We start from the raw sequence: 22,680 nt of genomic DNA, 5'->3' as shown, positions 1-22,680 counted from the left end.
ATGATTGTAACTGGTTTTTAACTTATTCATATACAAGCACTGGAAAAAACATGCGCAAATGTGGGAATTTTCATTGTGTTTCTCTAATTAGTTTTGTGATTTTTATATAGTAACTAGAAATAGTATCTATTATCTGAATAATGGGGAAGACATGTGTTTTAATTTAAAGGAATAAGAAAATCACCAATAAATAGTGATACTGACTAAATTTCTGACTCATCTGCTATTTGTGTCGATGTGTATGTGAGCACATGGCACGCACACAGTCATGAAAACCATGCAAACATAGACCAACAGACCCAAAGAACTGTCAAGGGTTATTCATAAAATGAAATAAATGAGAAAAAAAAGGAAGACAGAATTCCCCATTAAAACGAAGCCTGACTTAAGTAATCTGCTTCCAAAATTCTAACTTTTACTAGTCTCTAGTATTACAGACTCCAGAAAGATAAAAGTTTGCCTCAAATGTGAAATTATTTTAAAACTTCACATTCTTTTGAAGAAAATGGCTAACTTTTCAAACCTGGACTCGTAACCAAAATTCAGGAACTATCTCTTTCTAGTTGTATATGTGGATTTTGTTTCAAACAAATAGAACCTTAAATCCATCAGGACCATATTTAAAAGTGATTATTGAAAGTGGAAAAGAGTACTCACTTCTAACTATCCTCACCATTGCAGCCTGTATTTCCCTCAAATCCAGTTAAATCTTTAGAAAAGAAAAAACACCAATAAATTGTATATTCATCTCATGTAAATAAACTTTAATGTATTGAAATCATACATACTTGAACCCCAGAACATTATTATTTTAATATGATTTAGATTAAAATCACATGCAACTTGAGGTATCTGAAACCCTTAGTGATTTTTGCTTTAGAAAAGCAATGTCTCCTATCAATGGTGTACAACAATTTGAAAAAAATCATGATTGACAGGCAAGAGAAAGAAATAAAGGTATTAGAATAGGAAGAGAGGAAGTCAAACTATCTTCATTCGCAGGTAACATGATCCTATATCTAGAAAACTCCATCATCTCAGCCCAAAAGCTTCTTAATCTGATAAGTAACTTTAGCAAAGTTTCAGGATACAAAATCAATGTGCAAAAATTGCTAGCATTCCTATACACCAACAACAGGCATACAACCTAATCACGAATGAACTTCCATTCACAACTGCCACAAAAAGAATAAAATACTTAGAAATACAACCAACAAGGGAAATGAAGGACCTCTTCAAGGAGAACTATAAAGCACTGCTAAAATAAATCAGAGATGACACAAACAAATGGAAAAACATTCCATGCTCCCAGATAGGAAGAATCAATATCGTGAAAATGGTCATCCTGCCTAAAGCAATTTATAGATTCAATGCTATTTTCATTAAACTACCATTGACATTCCTCACAGAATAAGAAAAAAAGAATTTTAAAATTCATATGGAACCAAAAAAGAGCCCGAATAGCCAAGACAATCCTAAGCAAAAAAAAAAAAAAAACCTGGAGGCTTCACGCTACCCGATGTCAAACTATACTACACAGCTAAAGTAACCAAAACAGCATGGTACTGGTACAAGAACAGACACCAGAAATAAGACTGCACACATACAATTATCCGATCTTTCACAAACCTGACAAAAACGAACAATGGGGAAAGCATTCCCTATTTAATAAATAGTGCTGGGAGAACTGGATAGTCATATGCAGAAAATTGAAACTGGACCTTACACCATATACAAAACTCAACTCAAGATGGATTAAAGATTTGAATACAAACCCAAAACTATAAAACCCCTAGGAGAAAACCCAGGCAATACCATTCAGGACATAGGCACAGGCCAAGATTCCATGACAAAGATGCCAAAGTAATTGCAACAAAAGCAAAAATTGACAAATGGGATCTAATTAAACTAAAGCGCTTCTGCACAAAAAAATAAATTATCAACAAAATAAACAGACAACCTACAGAATGGGAGAAAATATTTGTAATCTAGCCAACTGACAAAAGCCTAATATCTAACCTCTATAAGGAACTTAAGCAAATTTACAAGCCAAAAACAACATCATCAAAAAGTGCACAAAGGACATGAACAGACATTTTCTTTTTTTTTTTTTCTTTTTTTTTTTTTTCTATTATACGTTAAGTTCTAGGGTACATGTGCACAACGTGCAGGTTTGTTACATATGTATACTTGTGCCATGCTGGTGTGCTGCACCCATCAACTCATTAGCACCCATCAACTCATCATTTACATCAGGTATAACTCTCAATGCCATCCCTCCCCTCTACCCCTTCCCCATAATAGGCCCCAGGGTGTGATGTTCCCCTTCCAGAATCTAAGTGATCTCATTGTTCAATTCCCACCTATGAGTGAGAACATGCGGTGTTTGGTTTTCTGTTCTTGCGATAGTTTGCTGAGAATGATGGTTTCTAGCTGCATCCATGTCCCTATAAAGGACACGAACTCATTCTTTTTTATGGCTGCATAGTATTCCATGGTGTATATATGCCACATTTTCTTAATCCAGTCTGTCACTGATGGACATTTGGGTTGATTCCAAGTCTTTGCTACTGCAAATAGTGCCACAATAAACATATATGTGCATATGTCTTAATAGCAGCATGATTTATAATCCTTTGGGTATATACCCAGTAATGAGATGGCTGGGTCATATGGTATTTCTAGTTCTAGATCCTTGAGGAATCACCATACTGTTTTCCACAATGGTTGAACCAGTTTACAATCCCACCAACAGTGGGAAAAGTGTTCCTATTTCTCCATATCCTCTCCAGCACCTGTTGTTTCCTGACTTTTTAATGATTGTCATTCTAACTGGTATAAGATGGTATCACATTGTGGTTTTGATTTGCATTTCTCTGATGGCCAGTGATGACGAGCATTTTTTCATGTATCTGTTGGCTGTGTGCATGTCTTTTTTTGAGAAATGTCTGTTCATATCCTTTGACCACTTTTGGATGGGGTTGTTTGTTTTTTGTAAATTTGTTTGAGTTCTTTGTAGGTTCTGGATATTAGCCCTTTGTCAGATGAGTAGATTGCAAAAATTCTCTCCCATTCTGTAGGTTGCCTGTTCACTCTGATGGTAATTTCTTTTGCTGTCCAGAAGTTCTTTAGTTTAATTAGATCCCATTTGTCAATTTTGGCTTTTGTTGCCTTTGCTTTTGGTGTTTTAGACATGAAGTCCTTGCCCATGCCTATGTCCTGAATGGTATTACCTAGGTTTTCATGTAGGGTTTTTATGGGATTAGGTCTAACATTTAAGTCTCTAATCCATCTTGAATTAATTTTTGTACAAGGAGTAAGGAAAGGATCCAGTTTCAGCTTTCTACTTCTGGCTAGCCAGTTTTCCCAGCACCATTTATTAAATAGGGAATCCTTTCCCCATTTCTTGTTTCTCTCAGGTTTGTCAAAGATCAGATGGCTGCAGATCTGTGGTATTATTTCTGAGGGATCTGTTCTGTTCCATTGGTCTAGATCTCTGTTTTGGTACCAGTACCATGCTGTTTTGGTTACTGTAGCCTTGTAGTATAGTTTGAAGTCAGGTAGCGTGATGCCTCCAGCTTTGTTTTTTGACTTAGGATTGTCTTGGCAATGCGGGCACTTTTTTGGTTCCATATGAACTTTAAAGCAGTTTTTTCTAATTCTGTGAAGAAATTCATTGGTAGCTTGATGGGGATGGCATTGAATCTATAAATTACCTTGGGCAGTATGGCCATTTTCACAGTATTGATTCTTCCTATCCATGAGCATGGTATGTTCTTCCATTTGTTTGTGTCCTCTTTTATTTCACTGAGCAGTGGTTTGCAGTTTTCCTTGAAGAGGTCCTTTACATGCCTTGTAAGTTGGATTCCTAGGTATTTTATTCTCTTTGAAGCAATTGTGAATGTTAGTTCATTCCTGATTTGGCTCTCTGTTTGTCTGTTACTGGTGTATAAGAATGTTTGTGATTTTGCATATTAATTTTGTATCCTGAAACTTTGCTGATGTTGCTTACCAGCTTAAGGAGATTTTGGGCTGAGAGGATGGGGTTTTCTAAATATACAATCATGTCGTCCGCAAACAGGGACACTTTGACTTCTTCTTTTCCTAAGTGAATACCCTTTATTTCTTTCTCTTGCCTGATGCCCTAGCCAGAACTTCCAACACTATGTTGAATAGAAGTGGTGAGAGAGGGCATACCTGTCTTGGGCCAGTTTTCAAAGGGAGTGCTTCCAGTTTTTGCCCATTCAGTATGATATTGGCTGTGGGTTTGTCATAAATAGCTCTTATTATTTTGAGGTACGTTCCATCAATACCTAGTTTACTGAGAGTTCTTAGCATGGAGGGCTACTGAATTTTGTCAAAGGCCTTTGCTGCATCTATTGAGATAATCATGTGGTTTTTGTCTTTGGTTCTGTTTATATGATGGATTACGTTTATTGATTTGTGTATGTTGAACCAGCCTTGCATCCCAGGGATGAAGCCTACTTGATCATGGTGGATAAGCTTTTTGATGTGCTGCTAGATTCAGTTTGCCAGTATTTTACTGAGGATATTTGCATCGACGTTCATCAGGGATATTGGTCTAAAATTCTCTTTTTTTGTTGTGTCTCTGCCAGACTTTGGTATCAGGATGATGTTGGCCTCATAAAATGAGTTAGGGAGGATTCCCTCTTTTTCTATTGATTGCAATAGTTTCAGAAGGAATGGAACCAGCTCCTCCTTGTACCTCTGGTAGAATTCGGCTGTGAATCCATCTGGTCCTGGACTTCTTTTGGTTGGTAGGCAATTAATTTTTGCCTCAATTTCAGAGCCTGATAATGGTCTATTCAGTGATTCAACTTCTTCCTGGTTTAGTCTTGGGAGAGTGTAAGTGTCCAGAAAATTATCCATTTCTTCTCGATGTTCTAGTTTATTTGCATAGGGTGTTTATAGTATTCTCTGATGGTAGTTTGTATTTCTGTGGGGTCGGTGGTGATATCCCCTTTATCATTTTTCGTTGAGTCTATATGATTCTTCTCTCTTTTCTTCCTTATTAGTCTTGCTAGCCGTCTATCAATTTTGTTGATCTTTTCAAAAAACCAACTCCTGGATTCATTGATTTTTGGAGGGCTTTTTGTGTCTCTATCTCCTTCAGTTCTGCTCTGATCTTAGTTATTTCTTGCCTTCTGCTAGCTTTTGAATTTGTTTGCTCTTGCTTCTCCAGTTCTTTTAACTGTGATGTTAGGGTGTCAATTTTAGATCTTTCCAGCTTTCTCTTGTGGGCATTTAGTGCTATAAATTTCCCTCTACACACTGCTTTAAATGTGTCCCAGAGATTCTGGTATGTTGTATCTTTGTTCTCATTGGTTTCAAAGAACATCTTTATTTCTGCCTTCATTTCATTATGTACCCAGTAGTCATTCAGGAGCAGGTTGTTCAGTTGCCATGTAGTTGAGCGGTTTTGATTGAGTTTCTTAGTCCTGAGTTCTAGTTTGATTGCACTGTGGTCTGAGAGACAGTTTGTTATAATTTCTGTTCTTGTACATTTGCTGAGGAGTGCTTTACTTCCAACTCAGTGGTCAATTTTGGAATAAGTGTGATGTGGTGCTGAGAAGAATGTATATTCTGTTGATTTGAGGTGGAGAGTTCTGTAGATGTCTATTAGGTCCGTTTGGTGCAGAGTTGAGTTCAATTCCTGGATATCCTTGTTAACTTTCTGTCTCGTTGATCTGTCTAATGTTGACAGTAGGGTGTTGAAGTCTCCCATTATTATTGTATGGGAGTCTAAGTATCTTTATAAGTCTCTAAGGACTTGCTTTATGAATCTGGGTGCTCCTGTATTGGGCGCACATATATTTAGGATAGTTAACTCTTCCTGTTGAATTGATCCCTTTACCATTATGTAATGGCCTTCTTTGTCTCTTTTGATCTTTGATGGTTTAAAGTCTGTTTTATCAGAGACTAGGATTGCAACCCCTGCTTTTTTTTGTTCTCCATTTGCTTGGTAGATCTTCCTCCATCCCTTTATTTTGAGCCTATATGTGTCTCTGCATGTGAGATGGGTCTCCTGGATACAGCAACCTGATGGGTCTTGACTCTTTATCCAATTTGTCAGTCTGTGTCTTTCAATTGGACCATTTAGTCCATTTACATTTAAGTTAATATTGATATGTGTGAACTTGACCCTGTCATTGTGATATTAACTGGTTATTGTGCTCATTAGTTGATGCAGTTTCTTCCTAGCATCAATGGTCTTTACATTTTGGCATGTTTTTGCAATGGCTGGTACCGGTCGTTCTTTTCCATGTTTAGTACTTCCTTTAGGACCTCTTGTAGGGCAGGCCTGGTGGTGACAAAATCTCTAAGCATTTGCTTGTCTGTAAAGAATTTTATTTCTCCTTCACTATGAAACTTAGTTTGGCTGGATATGAAATTCTCTGTTGAAAATTATTTTCTTTAAGAATGTTGAATATCGGCCCCCACTCTCTTCTGGCTTGTAGAGTTTCTGCTGAGAGATCTGCTGTTAGTCTGATGGGCTTCCCTTTGTGGGTAACCCGACCTTTCTCACTGACTGCCCTTAACAGTTTTTCCTTCATTTCAACTTTGGTGAATCTGACAATTATGTGTCTTGGAGTTGCTCTTCTCGAGGAGCATCTTTGTGGCGTTCTTTGTATTTCCTGAATTTGAATGTTGGCCTGCCTTACTAGGTTGGGGAAGTTCTCTTGGATGATATTCTGAAGAGTGTTTTCCAACTTGGTTCCATGTTCCCCCTCACTTTCAGGCACACCAATCAGACATAGATTTGGTCTTTTCACATAATCCCATATTTCTTGGAGGCTTTGTTCATTTCTTTACCTTTTTTTTTCTCTAGACTTCTCTTCTCGTTTCATTTCATTCATTTGATTTTCAATCATTGATACTCTTTCTTCCAGTTGATCAAGTTGGTTACTGAAGCTTGTGCATTTGTCACATATCTGTTGTGTCATGATTTTTATCTCTGTCCATTCATTTATGGCCTTCTTTGCATTGATTATTCTAGTTATCTATTCTTCCATTCTTTTTTCAAGATTTTTGGTTTCTTTGCACTGGGTACATAATTCCTCCTTTAGGTCTGAGAAGTTTGATCAACTGAAGCCTTCTTCTCTCAATGCATCAAAGTCATTCTCTGTCCTACTTTGATCCATTGCTGGCGATGAGCTGCATTCCTCTAGGGGGAGAGATGTGCTCTGATTTTTTGAATTTCCAGCTTTTCTGCCCTGATTTTTCCCCATCTTTGTGGTTTTATCTGCCTTTGGTCTTTGATGCTGGTGACTTACTGATGGGGTTTTGGTGTGGGTGTCCTTTCTGTTTGTTAGTTTTCCTTCTAACAGTCAGGACCCTCAGCTGTAAGTCTGTTGGAGATTGCTTGAGGTCCACTCCAGACCCTGTTTGCCTGGGTATCAGCAGAAGAGGCTACAGAAGATAGAATATTGCTGAAAAAATATGGAACGCTTCACGAATTTGCGTGTCATCCTTGCACAGGGGCCATGCTAATCTTCTCTGTATCGTTCCAATTTTAGTATATGTGCTGCCAAAGTGAGCACGACATTTTCAAAAGAAAACATACACATGGCCAACAAACATGAAAAAAAGCTCAACATCATTGATCATTAAAGAAATGCAAACCAAAAACACAATGAGATACCATCTCCCACCAATAAGAATGGCCATTATTAAAAAGTAAAATAACAACAGATGCTGACGAGGTGTGGAGAAAAAGGATCACTTATACACTGTTGGCAAGAATGTAAATTAGTTCAACCATTGTGGAAGACAGTGTGGCAATTCCTCTAAGACCTAGAGGGCAGAAATTCCATTCGATCCAGCGATCTCATTATAGGGTATATACCCATAGGAATATAAACTGTTCTATTATAAATATACATACAGACATATGTTCATTGCAGAACAACATGGAATCAATCTAAATGTCCATCAACAATAGACTGGATAAAGAAAATGTGGTATATATACACCATAGAATATTATGCAGCCATAAAAAAGAATGAGATCATGTCCTGTGCAGGAATACGGATGGAGCTGGAGGCCATTATCTTTAGCAAACTAATACAGAACAGAAAACCAAATACCATGTGTTCTCATTTATAAGTGGGAGCTGAAGGATGAGAACACATAGACACATGGTGGCAAACAAAACACACCAGGGCCTATCTGAGGCTAGGGGGTGGGAAGAGGGAGTGCATCAGGAAGAACAGCTAATGGATGCTGGGCTTATTACATAGGTGATGGGGTGATCTGTGCAGCAAACCACCATGGAACACATTTACCTATGTAACAAACCTGTACATCCTGCACATGTGCCCCTGAATTTAAAAATAAAAGTTGGAAATTTTAAAAAATCATAATTGAGATTTAACAAAAAATCAGATTCCAAAATCAAATCAACATGAAGAAAATACTTTCCCTGTTAAAAGTGAGCAAGGTAGAGTATGATTTTATTCAAAAGCCAAAAAAGTACTTAACAAATATAGTAGTAGTATATAACTGATGTAATCGGTTCTATTATAATTTGCTATTAATCCAGCAGAACAGCAATCAACATTTTATTTTCCTTTTCGCTTCACATTTCTGGCAAAGATATGTACAAAAGCAGCAGTCTGAATTAATGAAGGCTATTAACTCATACATAAATTTTTTTTTCTGTTTTTAAATGTCTAATCTAAAAATGGTATTTCAGGCCAGGCCCGGTGGCTCACGCCTGTAATTCCAGCACTTTGGGAGGCCAATGTGGGAGGATCACCTGAGGGCAAGAGTTTGAGACCAGCCTGTTGAGACCAGCCTGGTGAACACAGTGAAACCCCGTCTCTATTAAAAATACAAAAATTAGCTGAGCATAGTGGCAGGCGCCTGTAATCCCAGCTACTCAGGAGGCTGAGGCAGGAGAACTACGGAGGTTGCAGTGAGCCCAGATCATGCCACTGCACTCTAGCCTGGGCGACAGAGGGAGACTCTCAAAAAATAAAAAAATTAAAAAAATAAAAATAAAAAATAAAAATAAAAATGCTACTTCAAATGACCTTATTACTTTGATATAATTATTAAATAATATATCTCTGAGTCTCTAAAATATTCATTGCCATATATCACTTCATGGCAGTCATTGCTAACTAAAGTGATTTCTGAAAACACTTTTTCTTTACACATTATCCCCCAGAAGTTAGCTGTGCAGAACATGGTAGTGGACTGAGAGAGGGTGGAAAGTAAGGGTTGGGGGAGGAATGATTATCACCTACCTAAGTTTACCTCAACTATAAAGTTTCCTTTCTTAAAATGAGTCTTTATAATTGGTATGATAGCAGGGGGAAGTAATTAGTTATTAACAGACAGCTTTTCTAACTATAGTTTATTTTTGAGACAAGGATAAAATTCTAAAAGGAAACAGTCCATACATTTTCTGTAAAGATTATATATTTTTATAACTTAAATGGGAAAGGTATAAAGCTTCAAGATCAAAAGATCTGTTTATTCCAAGGAAAAGCTTCCACTATTTATGTGGCTGAATGATTATGATATTTTCTTTTGATTTTGAAAAGCATAGTAAATACATTCTAACAACTGACTGACATCAGAACAAATCAGTAGGTGTACTCCAGTTCAAAGTCTCTTATCTGTTAATTTCTGTGAAATGAAACAGTGTTCAAACTGAGAAGAAAATATTCGTATGATTCCCCTTCCTGCAAAAAACCATAATCAGTACAAAAATTCTCTGATTTCCCACATCCATTCAGCTCCACTCCAGCAGAATAGCAATCAACTTTTATTTTCCTTTTTGCTTCACATTTCTGGCAAAGATATGTACAAAGACAGCAATCTAAATTAATAAAGCCCATTAACCCGATACATGGATTTTTTTCTATATGTATTTTTTAAATTATAGATGTAAGCAACACATCAAAAAGCTTATCCACCATGATCAAGTGGGCTTCATCCCTGGGATGCAAGGCTGGTTCAACATTCGCAAATCAATAAACATAATCCATCATATAAACAGAACCACAGACAAGAACCACATGATTATCTCAATAGATGCAGAAAAGGCTTTTGACAAAATTCAACAGCCCTTCATGCTAAAAACGCTCAATAAATTCGGTATTGATGGAACGTACCTCAAAATAATAAGAGCTATTTATGACAAACCCACAGCCAATATCATACTGAATGGGCAAAAACTGGAAAAATTCCCTTTGAAAACTGGCACAAGACAGGGATGCCCTCTCTCACCACTCCTATTCAACATAGTGTTGGAAGTTCTGGCTAGGGCAATCAGGCAAGAGAAAGAAATAAAGGGTATTCACTTAGGAAAAGAAGAAGTCAAATTGTCCCTGTTTGCAGATGACATGATTGTATATTTAGAAAACCCCATCCTCTCAGCCCAAAATCTCCTTAAGCTGATCAGCAACTTCAGCAAAGTCTCAGGATACAAAATTAATGTGCAAAAATCACAAGCATTCTTATACACCAGTAACAGACAAACAGAGAGCCAAATCACGAATGAACTTCCATTCACAATTGCTTCAAAGAGAATAAAATACCTAGGAATCCAACTTACAAGGCATGTAAAGGACCTCTTCAAGGAGAACTACAAACCACTGCTCAGTGAAATAAAAGAGGACACAAACAAATGGAAGAACATACCATGCTCATGGATAGGAAGAATCAATATCGTGAAAATGGCCATACTGCCCAAGGTTATTTATAGATTCAATGCCATCCCCATCAAGCTACCAATGAGTTTCTTCACAGAATTGGAAAAAACTGCTTTAAAGTTCATATGGAACCAAAAAAGACCCCACATCTCCAAGACAATCCTAAGTCAAAAGAACAAAGCTGGAGGCATCACGCTACCTGACTTCAAACTATACTACAAGGCTACAGTAACCAAAACAGCATGGTACTGGTACCAAAACAGAGATCTAGACCAATGGAACAGAACAGAGTCCTCAGAAATAATACCACACATCTACAGCCATCTGATCTTTGACAAACCTGAGAGAAACAAGAAATGGGGAAAGGATTCCCTATTTAATAAATGGTGCTGGGATAATTGGCTAGCCATAAGTAGAAAGCTGAAACTGGATCCTTTCCTTACTCCTTATACGAAAATTAATTCAAGATGGATTAGAGACTTAAATGTTAGACCTAATACCATAAAAATCCTAGAGGAAAACCTAGGTAGTACCATTCAGGACATAGGCATGGGCAAAGACTTCATGTCTAAAACACCAAAAGCAACGGCAGCAAAAGCCAAAATTGACAAATGGGATCTCATTAAACTAAAGAGCTTCTGCACAGCAAAAGAAACTACCATCAGAGTGAACAGGCAACCGACAGAATGGGAGAACATTTTTGCAATCTACTCATCTGACAAAGGGCTAATATCCAGAATCTACAAAGAACTCAAACAAATTTACAAGAAAAAAACAAACAACCCCATCAAAAAGAGGGCAAAGGATATGAACAGACATTTCTCAAAAGAAGACATTCATACAGCCAACAGACACATGAAAAAATGCTCATCATCACTGGCCATCAGAGAAATGCAAATCAAAACCACAATGAGATACCATCTTACACCAGTTAGAATGGCGATCATTCAAAAGTCAGGAAACAACAGGTGCTGGAGAGGATGTGGAGAAATAGGAACACTTTTACACTGTTGGTGGGATTGTAAACTAGTTCAACCATTATGGAAAACAGTATGGCGATTCCTCAAGGATCTAGAACTAGATGTACCATATGACCCAGCCATCCCATTACTGGGTATATACCCAAAGGATTATAAATCATGCTGCTATAAAGACACATGCACACATATGTTTATTGCGGCACTATTCACAATAGCAAAGACTTGGAATCAACCCAAATGTCCATCAGTGACAGACTGGATTAAGAAAATGTGGCACATATACACCATGGAATACTATGCAGCCATAAAAAAGGATGAGTTTGTGTCCTTTGTAGGGACATGGATGCAACTGGAAACCATCATTCTTAGCAAACTATCACAAGAACAGAAAACCAAACACCGCATGTTCTCACTCATAGGTGGGAACTGAACAATGAGATCACTTGGACTCGGGAAGGGGAACATCACATACCAGGGCCTATCATGGGGAGGGGGGAGGGGGAAGGGGGGAGGGATTGCACTGGGAGTTATACCTGATGTATATGACGAGTTGATGGGTGCTGACGAGTTGATGGCTGCAGCACACCAACATGGCACAAGTATACATATGTAACAAACCTGCACGTTATGCACATTTACCCTAGAACTCAAAGTATAATAATAAAAGAATAAATAAATAAATAAATAAATAAAATAAAAATAAATAAATAAATTATAGATGTATTTTAACATATTTAAATTATGTTTATCCTTATGATATTTCTAATATCCCTTTTTATTCATCTTATTTCCTGTCCATAGTCTTTTTTCAATTATAAGTATCATCTGATCTGGATTTTTTATTTCAGTTTTTAATTGGCTCTGCAGGATATATTTGTTAGTTGTTTGTCCATTGTTTCTGCCATCTTTTTCAAATTTACTGTATTTTCTTCCTCTACTATAGAGAAAACACTGTATCTCTTGGCCATCTCAATATTTCCTCGTAATTTTCACTTGCATTCTATCTCCCTTACTCTTACATGAACTCTTAAGGCATTCTTTTTTTATTATTATTATAACTTCTATGTTAGGTTCAGGGGTACATGTGCAGGTTTGTTATACAGGTAAACTGCTTGTCACAGGGGACTGGTGTACAGATTATTTCATCACCCAAGAATAAACACAGTACCCAATAGGTATTTTTCTGATCCTCTCCCTCCTCCAAGACTCCACTCTCAAGTAGGTCTTGGTGCCTGTTGTTCCCCTCTTTGTGTCCACGTGTTCTTGTTTAGCTCCCACTTACAAGTGAGAACATGCAGTATTTGGTTTCCTGTTCCTGTGTTACTTTACTTACTATAGAAGCCTCCAGCTCCATCCATGTTATTGATAAGGATATGATCTTCTTCTTTATGACTGTACAGTATTTCATAGTGTAGATGTTTCATATTTTATTTATTCAGTCTACCATTGATGGGAATTTAGGTTGATTTCATGTCTGCTATTGTGAATGGTGCTGCAATGAATATATACGCCCATGTGTCTTTATGGTACAGTGATTTATATTCTTTTGGATATATATTCAAAAATGGGATTGCTGGGGTGAATGCTAATTCTGTTTCAAGTTATTTGAGAAATCATTACTGTTTTCCACAATGGTTGAACTAATTTACATGCTCATCAGCAATGTATGTGTGTTCCCTTTTCTCCACAACCTTCCAGCATCTGTTATTTTTTGACTTTTTAATAATAGTCATTCTGACTGTTGTAAGATGGGATCTCATTGTGGTTTTGATCTGCATTTCTCTAATGATCAGTGATGTTGAGCATGTTTTCATATTCTTGTTGGTCACATATATATCTTCTTTTGAAAACTGTCAGTTCATGTCCTTTACCCACTTTTTAATGGGTTGTTTTTTACTTATAAATTTAAGTTCCTTAAAGATTCTGGATATTCTACCTTTGTTCGATGCATGGTTGGCAAATATTTTCTCATATTCTATAGATGGTCTGTTTTTTCTGTTAATAGTTTCCTTTGCTTTGCAGAAGTTCTTTAGTTTAATTAGGTCCCATTTGTCAATTTTCACCTTTGTTGCAGTGGCTTTGGGATCTTTGTCATAAAATCTTTGCCAGTTTCTGCGTCCAGCATGGTATTTCCTAGGTTGTCTTCCAGGGTTTTTATAGTTTTGGGTTTTATATTAGAGTCTTTCATCCATCTTGAGTTGATATTTTTACGTAGTGTAAAGAAAGGGTCCAGTTTTAATCTTCTGAATATAGCTAGCCAGTTGTGCCAGCACCATTTATTGAATAGATTCTTTCCCCATTGCTTGTTTTTGTGAGCTTTGTGGAAGATCAGATGGTTGTAGGTGAAGTGCCTTATTTCTGGGTTGTCTATTCTGTTCCATTGGTCGATGTGTTGGTCTTTATACTAGTACCATCCTGTTTTGATTACTGTAGCCTCTGAAGGCATATTCTAAGTTATTTTTTCAAGACAACTTAAACTTTAATTGTAATTGATGACACCTAAGTCATGTGCACCTACTGAGAATCCGAAGAGGCCTACTAATAGCAAAAACATTAGAACATGAATGTCTGTATCAAAGAACCAGGAATATAGAAGGTACTATTTTTTCCAAAAATTCATATATATATATATTATATTTAGTTATATATAATATATATAACATATAATATATATAATATAACCATATAATATATATAATGGGGCATTAGACAACTTTGATTCAAGTCCAACCCCTATAAACATTCAGTTTGAAGATACTGAAGAGGTTAATTTGCCCAGTTAGCTCCAGTTGTTCCCATGTTTATAAAATAGTAATAAGAATTATATCTACTTATAGAATTATGGTAAAGATTTTATATATGAAATGAGAAGCAGAGGAACTGGCACAATGTAATTAATCAGTACATGTTAGCCATTACCATTATTGCAATCAGTATTAGGAGGAGCAAAATAATTTGTAATCAATATTAGGACAAGCAACTTGGAAAAAGAAAACCTTTTAAGATTCATTCAAATATTAAGCTATTTATTTATTTCCCAAATAATTTTTGAGTACATAATATGCTCCCAACCCTAGCCCAAATTAGGTGCTTGAGACACCTTGCCTCACAGTTTATAATCTAGAAGTTCTACATAAAATCAAAGGCCTGCTCAAGATTAAAGTTTCTGGGGTCTGCATCATTGTTAAGAATATTAATTTTATTATTTTCATTTTGTTGTTTATATATATATCTCAATATCACATATTTTAATCAAGTTTATAATGGAAAAATAGTGGTATTTACAAATTTGCTGGTAGATGTTAATACTTTTTGAATCTCCTATGGGATACAGAAGCAGAGCTGCCTAGAAGGCAAGTGAGTATAGGGACTGAATATCAGAAGAGGTAAAGATGAGGGAGTCAGCAAGTCAATGGAAATGGAAGTCATGGAAATTGATAAAATTTGTTCAGTGAGAATCTAAGTATGAGAGAAAACGAGGGTGCCATAAAGAATCTTGTAGAATATGTATTTTAAGAAAGATAAGTACACATATGAGATTAGGCAATGCTATCAAGGGAGGAGAAAAACAAGTGCAAATAATATAGATTTCATCAAAAAGTAATATTCTGAAATAGAAGGAATGATCAATAGTACAAAATTGTGCTAAGAGAGCAAAGAAGTATATTCTATATGCAATATAAGTCACGCAACTAACTTTGGTGACCTTGGAGCAGCTTCAGACAAGCAGACAAGGAAAGCCTCAGTGCGTTGAGGTGTGCATAAATGTGTCACCGAATATTGACAAATCTTGGAGACATTTAGCTATGAATAGAGGTAATAGTTACAGTGTAGCTAAAAATGGACTTAAAATAAGGTGAAGATTTATGCATAAATGCATTTTTGGTTTTAAGGGGAAAGATATTTTGACGTTTAATGCCAAGAGGAAGGAATCAGGAGAAAGGGATAAGATTGAACAAGCAAAATGAAAATATTCATTTGAACTAGCGCCCTTAGAACATGCACAGATAGCTGTAGGATCCAGAGCATTGATGAAGAAATTGGTTTATAGAGGAAGAGGCATCAATAGAAGGGGATAATAAAAGGATTTATGGACACTGGTAAGTTAGTAGGAATCTCAAAAGTTTCTGTCTCACGGATGCTATTTTCTCTTTACATAATCTGTTAAGAAGGAAGCGAGAAGAATGGTGGTGGGTTAGAGCACATGGAAGATACCTCTCTAGAAAACCACATTAAGAGTTGCTTTTCAGAGTCAAGGGCTTACTTGACTTTGTCATCCCAAATTCTCACCCTGTTTGATTGGTGTATATTATCTCCACTGAAGTTCACCCAGAGAGAATTAGGAGCCTCTCCCTTTCCATTCCTTTTAGCCTCCAAGGATTTCAGTTCAAGTGGTAGATATTTTTACTTCGTATTCCCAATTTTTCAAACACAGTATTTCAATTTAAAAATCAGATTAATTATTTTAAACATGGTTGAATCAAACATAATCCTGAATTAATAAAATCTCAATGAACTCCTAGTTAGCATGTTTTGAGTATGCTAAAAATGCTTTTTAACGTCCTTCTCTCCAAAAAAGTAATGATGATACATCTTGCCAAACCTTTGCACTCACACATGTGTACATGCAGGAGAAAAACACAGTGAAGGAACTAGAAATCCAAGTAATTTTGCTGTAAGTTAGCTGCATTTTACTAGAAAAAAAAAACTGTTTGTGGTCATGATTAACACAGATAACTGCCTAATTGACATTCTGTCTCTTTGTTTTCTCTCTCTCCCTCTCTCCTTCTTTCCTCCCTCTCTATCAGTTGAACCCTTTTGTTTCCAAGATACCTTTTAGTTTGACTCTAAGGCTGCTCAATTGGGTGTCTCTCATACTGACTAAGGTTGCCTGGCAACATGACTGATAGAATACTCACAAGCCTGTGTGGTAGCTCTATTTTTTGGCTTACAGGTGGGAGATTTGGATAGAATTTTAAGAGATTTTTCACACTGCAATTCTGTTTCGTTTCAGTGGATGTGCAATTAAGTTTATTACTTATAACATTATTGTTATAGTTTACTGCACTTCTCAGTATTATTTAGAGATTTTGGTTTTGTAATAATTATTAATACTTCTAGAATATTTTTGAAGTTTGAATTATCCCTCAAAATACTACATACCTTTTTCAAATTATATTATCATAAAGTCAAAATAAAAAAAATTATAAAAACCAGAAGGTTATTGATGGGAAAGAGATGTAAAGGGAAGTTATTGGAGGTGAGAAATATTCTATATGTTCTTGATCTAGATAGCAGTAATTCAGGCATATAACTATGTAAAAACTCACCAATCCATATATTTCATATTAGTGTACTATACACATCTTAATACATATATGACATATTTCAAGATATTCTAAAGATGATGGCAATATGAATAAATATATACACACAGACACAAACAGAGACTAGGATATTTCTTTTGGCAAAAGAATCTGTCTTGGGCAAAAAAAAAAAAATGCACAGAATTATGGTGTTTTAAAGCTGTAAATAAGTAGTAGAGGTCATCTCATCAACCAACTGATTTGTCAGCTGAATAAACTGAGGCCCAGAGGCATATAATTTATTTCATAAGTTTCATAACCTACCAATGGCAAAGGTTAAAGAGAAACCTTTAAATTCTTATCTATTTCTTAGTTTAACATTATATAAAGTGCTCCTATCATAAATCTTAACTTTGAGCAATCTTTCAGTTTAGTTCAAAGTATAGAAATTATACATCAAAGAACAGAAATTGAGACTCAATCCCATCTAAAAGGTAAAGCTCTACTCAAGAGAAACAAGTTTAGTTGCTTTTGTACTCCATCAACCTTTATTAGTCATTTATAGACACCGTCCTCTCTTAAACAACTGAATTTATGCTAATATAAGATAGGTAAACTAGACATACCATTTCCCAGCCTCCCAAGTAACTGAGATTACAGGCACATACCACCACACCTGGCTAGTTTTTGTATTTTTAGTAGAGACGGTGTTTCACTGTGTTGGCCAGACTGGTCTCAAACTCCTGACTTCCTGGACATCATTCTTAACAGTAAAATGATGGAAAGTGTTCCCTTTGATTCGTGAATAAGAGCAGAATGTTCATTCTTCCTATGTTCATTCAGCATTGTTCTGGACACTCTAGTCAAGTCAATAAGACACATAAAATACAATAAAGCTATAAGATTTTGAAAGTGTTAAGTAATACTATCTTTCTTCACAGACAACATGGATATTTACATGGAAAATTCAAAATAATCCACCGTAAAAATACTAGAATTAATGAGTTTACAATCTACTATATGCAAGGTTGATATTTAAACATGCATTTTTATACAAGGAACTAAGAAAAAATAATTTTTAAGATATATCTTGCCTGCCCCAAAATGGCCAACTAGACACAGCTAGGAGGAACATCTGCCTCCAAGGAACCAGAACATCAGAAAGACTGGAGTCCTCTGAGCATATCTTCAGAGGCAAGGTATTCAGAACAGATGGAGGGAAGACACAGATGCTGTACTGAAGGGAGAAGAGACTGGGCACCCTGCATAGGACTACTGCTCACCAGGATTTATTCCTGGCCCCAAAGAACCCCTGCAGAAACTAGGAGTTGATCACACAAGGAGAAAGCTGCTCTCATCACAGTCCTCTGGAATCCCAGCAGTAGGAAACCCCTCAACCACCATGGACCCTTCAGTTGGCAGGAAGAGTAACTTAGAAAAGTGTTAGGGGCAGAACTCCAGCCAGTGCAGAGCCCAGAGGGTTTGGCGTTGGAGTGTCTGTAGTGGAGCATGGTCAGGGATGCCCATTTACCCGGGCTCAACTTGTTTCCATAGGAGACTTTAGCCTTAGGGGAACTGTCCAACCTGAACTCTGAAGGGCTGCTTTGCCCATAAGACGTCTATGTGTGCACAGACAAACTTTCCTTTCCCTTCCCTGCCACCACATGTGTGTGCATGCACCCTGCTGTGCCACTGTTGTTGGTGTGGGTGCATGCTGCCCCCAACCCCACCTGTCATATTGCCATTGCATCAGAGCATCAGCAGGCATGAAACCCGCCTACCCTGCCACCACCAGCACCCACCCCTTGCACTGACACTGCTGCCAAAGTGAAACTAGGCAGGGAAAACAGACAGCTTGCCCACAACCTAGGCAGCCGCAACCACCAGTGTGAACATGCATAGAGGGCATGCACAGTCCTGAGCCCACTAGCACCCCCACTACCATGCTAACACCAACACTGGCATAAACACATGGACAGTTGCCAGTGGAGGACCCCTGTCTCCCTGAGTAACACTGCCATCACCATTGCTGCAAACACCTGCTGGCTACCCAGCACCCACTACCACCCTGCCACAGCTGACAAGTGTGCACCTGGCCATGCTGCCACTGCCACAGCTGCTAGCACATGCAAATGAGTATAGATTCCACTGCCACAGCCCTACAAAGAGCTTTGGCTGGCACCATGCATACAAGTATTATGACCAGAAGTCCAGGAACATTTCAGCCTATCCTTCACAACAGGTTCCTAACCATGAGGGGCCAGAAAACAAAGCCAGTGCTCAATAAGAGTCGCTCAGAATTAGAAAAACACAGTCGAGGAGTCCTGAGCTAAGCCTTGACTCCCTAAAATCTTCCAGACATGAATCCAATTGACTGAATACACCTTATACCACAATCAAACCTCCAAGGTCATTAAACAGGATAAAAGAAAAAAAATCTAACTGATAGGAAATTCAAATATTGAAGGAACAGCAGACCCAAAAAAATGAGAAAGAACCAGCACAAGAACTCTGACAACTCGAAAAAGCAAGAGTGTCTTCTTTTCTCCAAATGACCATGCTAGTTCTCCAAGAAGGGTTGTTAACTGAGCTCAGATGGCTGAAATGACAGAAATAGAATTCAGAATAAGGGTAAGAATGAAGATTTTCAAGATTCATGAAAACACTGAAACCCAGTCTAAGGAAACTAAGAATCATAATAAAATGATACAGAATCTGACAGACAAAATAGCCAGTATAGAAAAGCAAGAAGCTGACCTTATAGAGCTGAAAAAAAAAAAAAAAAAAAAAACACTACAAGAATTTCATAATGCAATAGCAAGTAAAAGCAACAGATTAGACCAAGCTGAGTAAAGAATTTCAGAGTCGGAATACTGACTTTCTGAAATAATACAGTCAGACAAGAATAAAGAAAACAGAATAAAAAGGAACAAACCAAACATCAGAGAAATATGGGATTATATAAAGAGACCAAATCTATGACTTATTGACATCCCTGAAAGAGATAAGGAGAATGGAAGCAACTTGGAAAGCATGATACAGGTTATCATCCATAAGAATTTCCCCTATCTAGACAAGGAGGCCAACATTCAAATTCAGGAAATGCAGAGAACCCCCACAAAATACTTCACAAGACCAATCCCAAGACACATAATCAGCATATTTTCCAAGGCTGAAATGAAAGAAAAAATGATAAAGGCAGCGAGAGACAAAGGACAGGTCACCACAAAGGGAAGCCCATCAGACTAATAGCCAACTTCTCAGAAAGAACCCTACAAGCAAGAAGAGATTGAAGGTCTATATACAACATTCTTACAAAAAGATAAATTCTGACCAAGAATTTCATATACAAACAACTAAGTTTCATAAGCAAAGGAAAAATAAGATGCTTTCAGACAGGCAAATGCTAAGGGAAATCATTACTACAAAACGTGCATATAAGAGCTCCTGAAAAAAGCACTGAATATAAAAAGGAAAGACTGTTACCAGCCACTACAAAAACACATTTAAGTACACAGACCAGTGGCACTAAAAAGTAACCATAAAAACAAATCTGCATAATAACTGGCTAACAACACAGTGACAGGATCAAATTCACATATATCAATGCTAATATTAAATGTAAGAAGGCTAAATGCTCCAATTAAAAGGCACAGAGTGGCAAGGTGAATAAAGAAGAAAGACTCAGTGGGTATGCTGTCTCCAAGAGACCTATCACACATACAATGACACTCACAGGCTCAAACTAAAGAATGGGAAAATGTCTATCAAGCAAATGGAAAACATAAAAAAACACAAGGGTTACAATCCCAATTTTAGGCAAAACAGACTTTAAATCAACAAAGATCAAAAAAGACAAAAAAGGGCAATAAATGCAATTCATTACCAAAACAGAAGTAAAGTCAAAGGATTCAGGTCAACAAGACCTGACTCTTCTAAACATGTATACACCCAACTCAGAAGCACACAGATTCACAAAGCAAGTTATTAGTGACCTTCAAGGAAACTTTGACTTCCATATGATAATAGTGAGAAATTTTAACATTCCACTGACAGTATTGGACAGATCATCAAGGCAGAAAGTCAGCAAAGACATTTAGGACTTGAATTCAAAAAGACCAAATGGACTTGATAGATGTCTATAGGACTCTCCATCCAAAAACAACAGAATATACATTCTCCTCATTACCACATGGCACATACACTAAAATCACCCACACAATACGACATATAACAATCAGCAAATGCAAAAGAACTGAAATCATAGCAACTACTCTCTCAGACAACAGCACAACAAAAAGAGAATTCAAGATAATCACTCAAAGTTATACAATTATATGGAAGTTAACCTGCTCCAGAATGATTTTGGGGTAAATATTGAAATTAAGACAGAAATCAGGAAGTTCTTTGAAACTGATGAGAACAAAGCTACAACATATTAGAATCTCTGGGACACAGATAAGGCAGTGTTAAGAGGCAAATTTGAAGCACAAAATGTCCACATCGAAAACTTAGAAGGATCTCAAATTAATAACCTAGAATCACAAATAAAAGAACTGGCGAAACAAGAAGAAATCAACTCCAAAGCTAGCAGAAGACCAGAAATAACCATAATCAATGCTGAACTGAAAGAGATTGACATAAAAAAACCATTCAAAAGATCAGTGAATCCAGAAGTTGGCATTTTTAAAAAATTAAAAAGATGGATAGAAACTAGCTAGATTAATAAACAGAAAAAGACAGAAGATAAACACAATCAGAAATGACAAAGGCAATAACCACTAACCCCACAGAAACATACATATATAACCATCAGAGACTACTATGAAGACCTCTATTCACACAACTCAAAAATCAACATGAAATAGATAGATACCTGAGCACATATACCCACCCAAGACTAAACCAGGAAGAAACTGAATCCATGAAAAGACCAATAATGATTTCTGAAATTGAATCAGTAATAAATAGTCTACCAACCAAGAAAAAAGCCCAGGCAGGACCAGATGGATTCATAGGCAATGTCTACCAGACATACAAATAAGAGCTAGTACCATTCTTACTGCAATTATTTCCAAAAAAATGAGGAACAGGGACTCCTCCCCAACTCACTCTATGAGGCCAGCATCATCTTGATACCAAAACCTTGCAGTGACACAACCAAAAAAGAAGACTTCAGGCCAATATTCTTGATGAAGATGGATTTAAAAATCCTCAACGAAATACCAGCAAACCAAATCCAGCAGTGTCATCAAAAAGCTAATACACCATGATCAAGTAGACTTTATTCCTGGAAAGCAAGGTCGGTTCAACATATGCAAATCAATAAATGCAATTCATTACAAAAACAGAAGTAAAGTCAAAACCACATGTTTATCTCAATAGAAGCTGAAAAGATGTTTGACAAAATTCAATATCCCTTCATGTTAAAAACTCTCAACAAGCTACATATTGAAGGAACATACCTCAAAATAGTAAAAGCTATCTATGACAAAACCACAGCAAACATCATAATAAATGAGCAAAAGCAAAAGCATTACCCTTGAAAAGCCACACAAGACAAGGATGCCCCCTCTCACACTCCTATTAAACCTAGTATTGAAAGTCCTGGCCACAGATATCCAGCAAGAACAAGAAATAAAGCATATATATATAGAAAGACAGGGAGTCAAACTATTCCTGTTTGCAGATGACATGTTTCTGTATCTA

General features: G+C 36.8%; 1 protein-coding gene and 1 non-coding gene across 6 annotated transcripts in view; both read right to left on the bottom strand.

Moving 5' to 3' along the window:
* GALNT13 (polypeptide N-acetylgalactosaminyltransferase 13) overlaps positions 1–22,680 on the bottom strand; it is a 590,104-nt gene that overhangs the window by 530,892 nt on the left and 36,532 nt on the right. The gene's annotated exons all lie outside the window — the stretch shown is intronic.
* Positions 7,456–7,562, bottom strand: LOC119623618 (U6 spliceosomal RNA). The gene has a single exon (XR_005239763.1). It is a non-coding gene; the product is annotated as a U6 spliceosomal RNA (small nuclear RNA).

This window comes from Chlorocebus sabaeus, chromosome 10 (assembly GCF_047675955.1).
Source record: "Chlorocebus sabaeus isolate Y175 chromosome 10, mChlSab1.0.hap1, whole genome shotgun sequence".
Taxonomy (NCBI): domain Eukaryota; kingdom Metazoa; phylum Chordata; class Mammalia; order Primates; family Cercopithecidae; genus Chlorocebus; species Chlorocebus sabaeus.
Note: the sequence above shows the minus strand (reverse complement) of the source record. Positions and strands in the feature narration are given on the sequence as shown.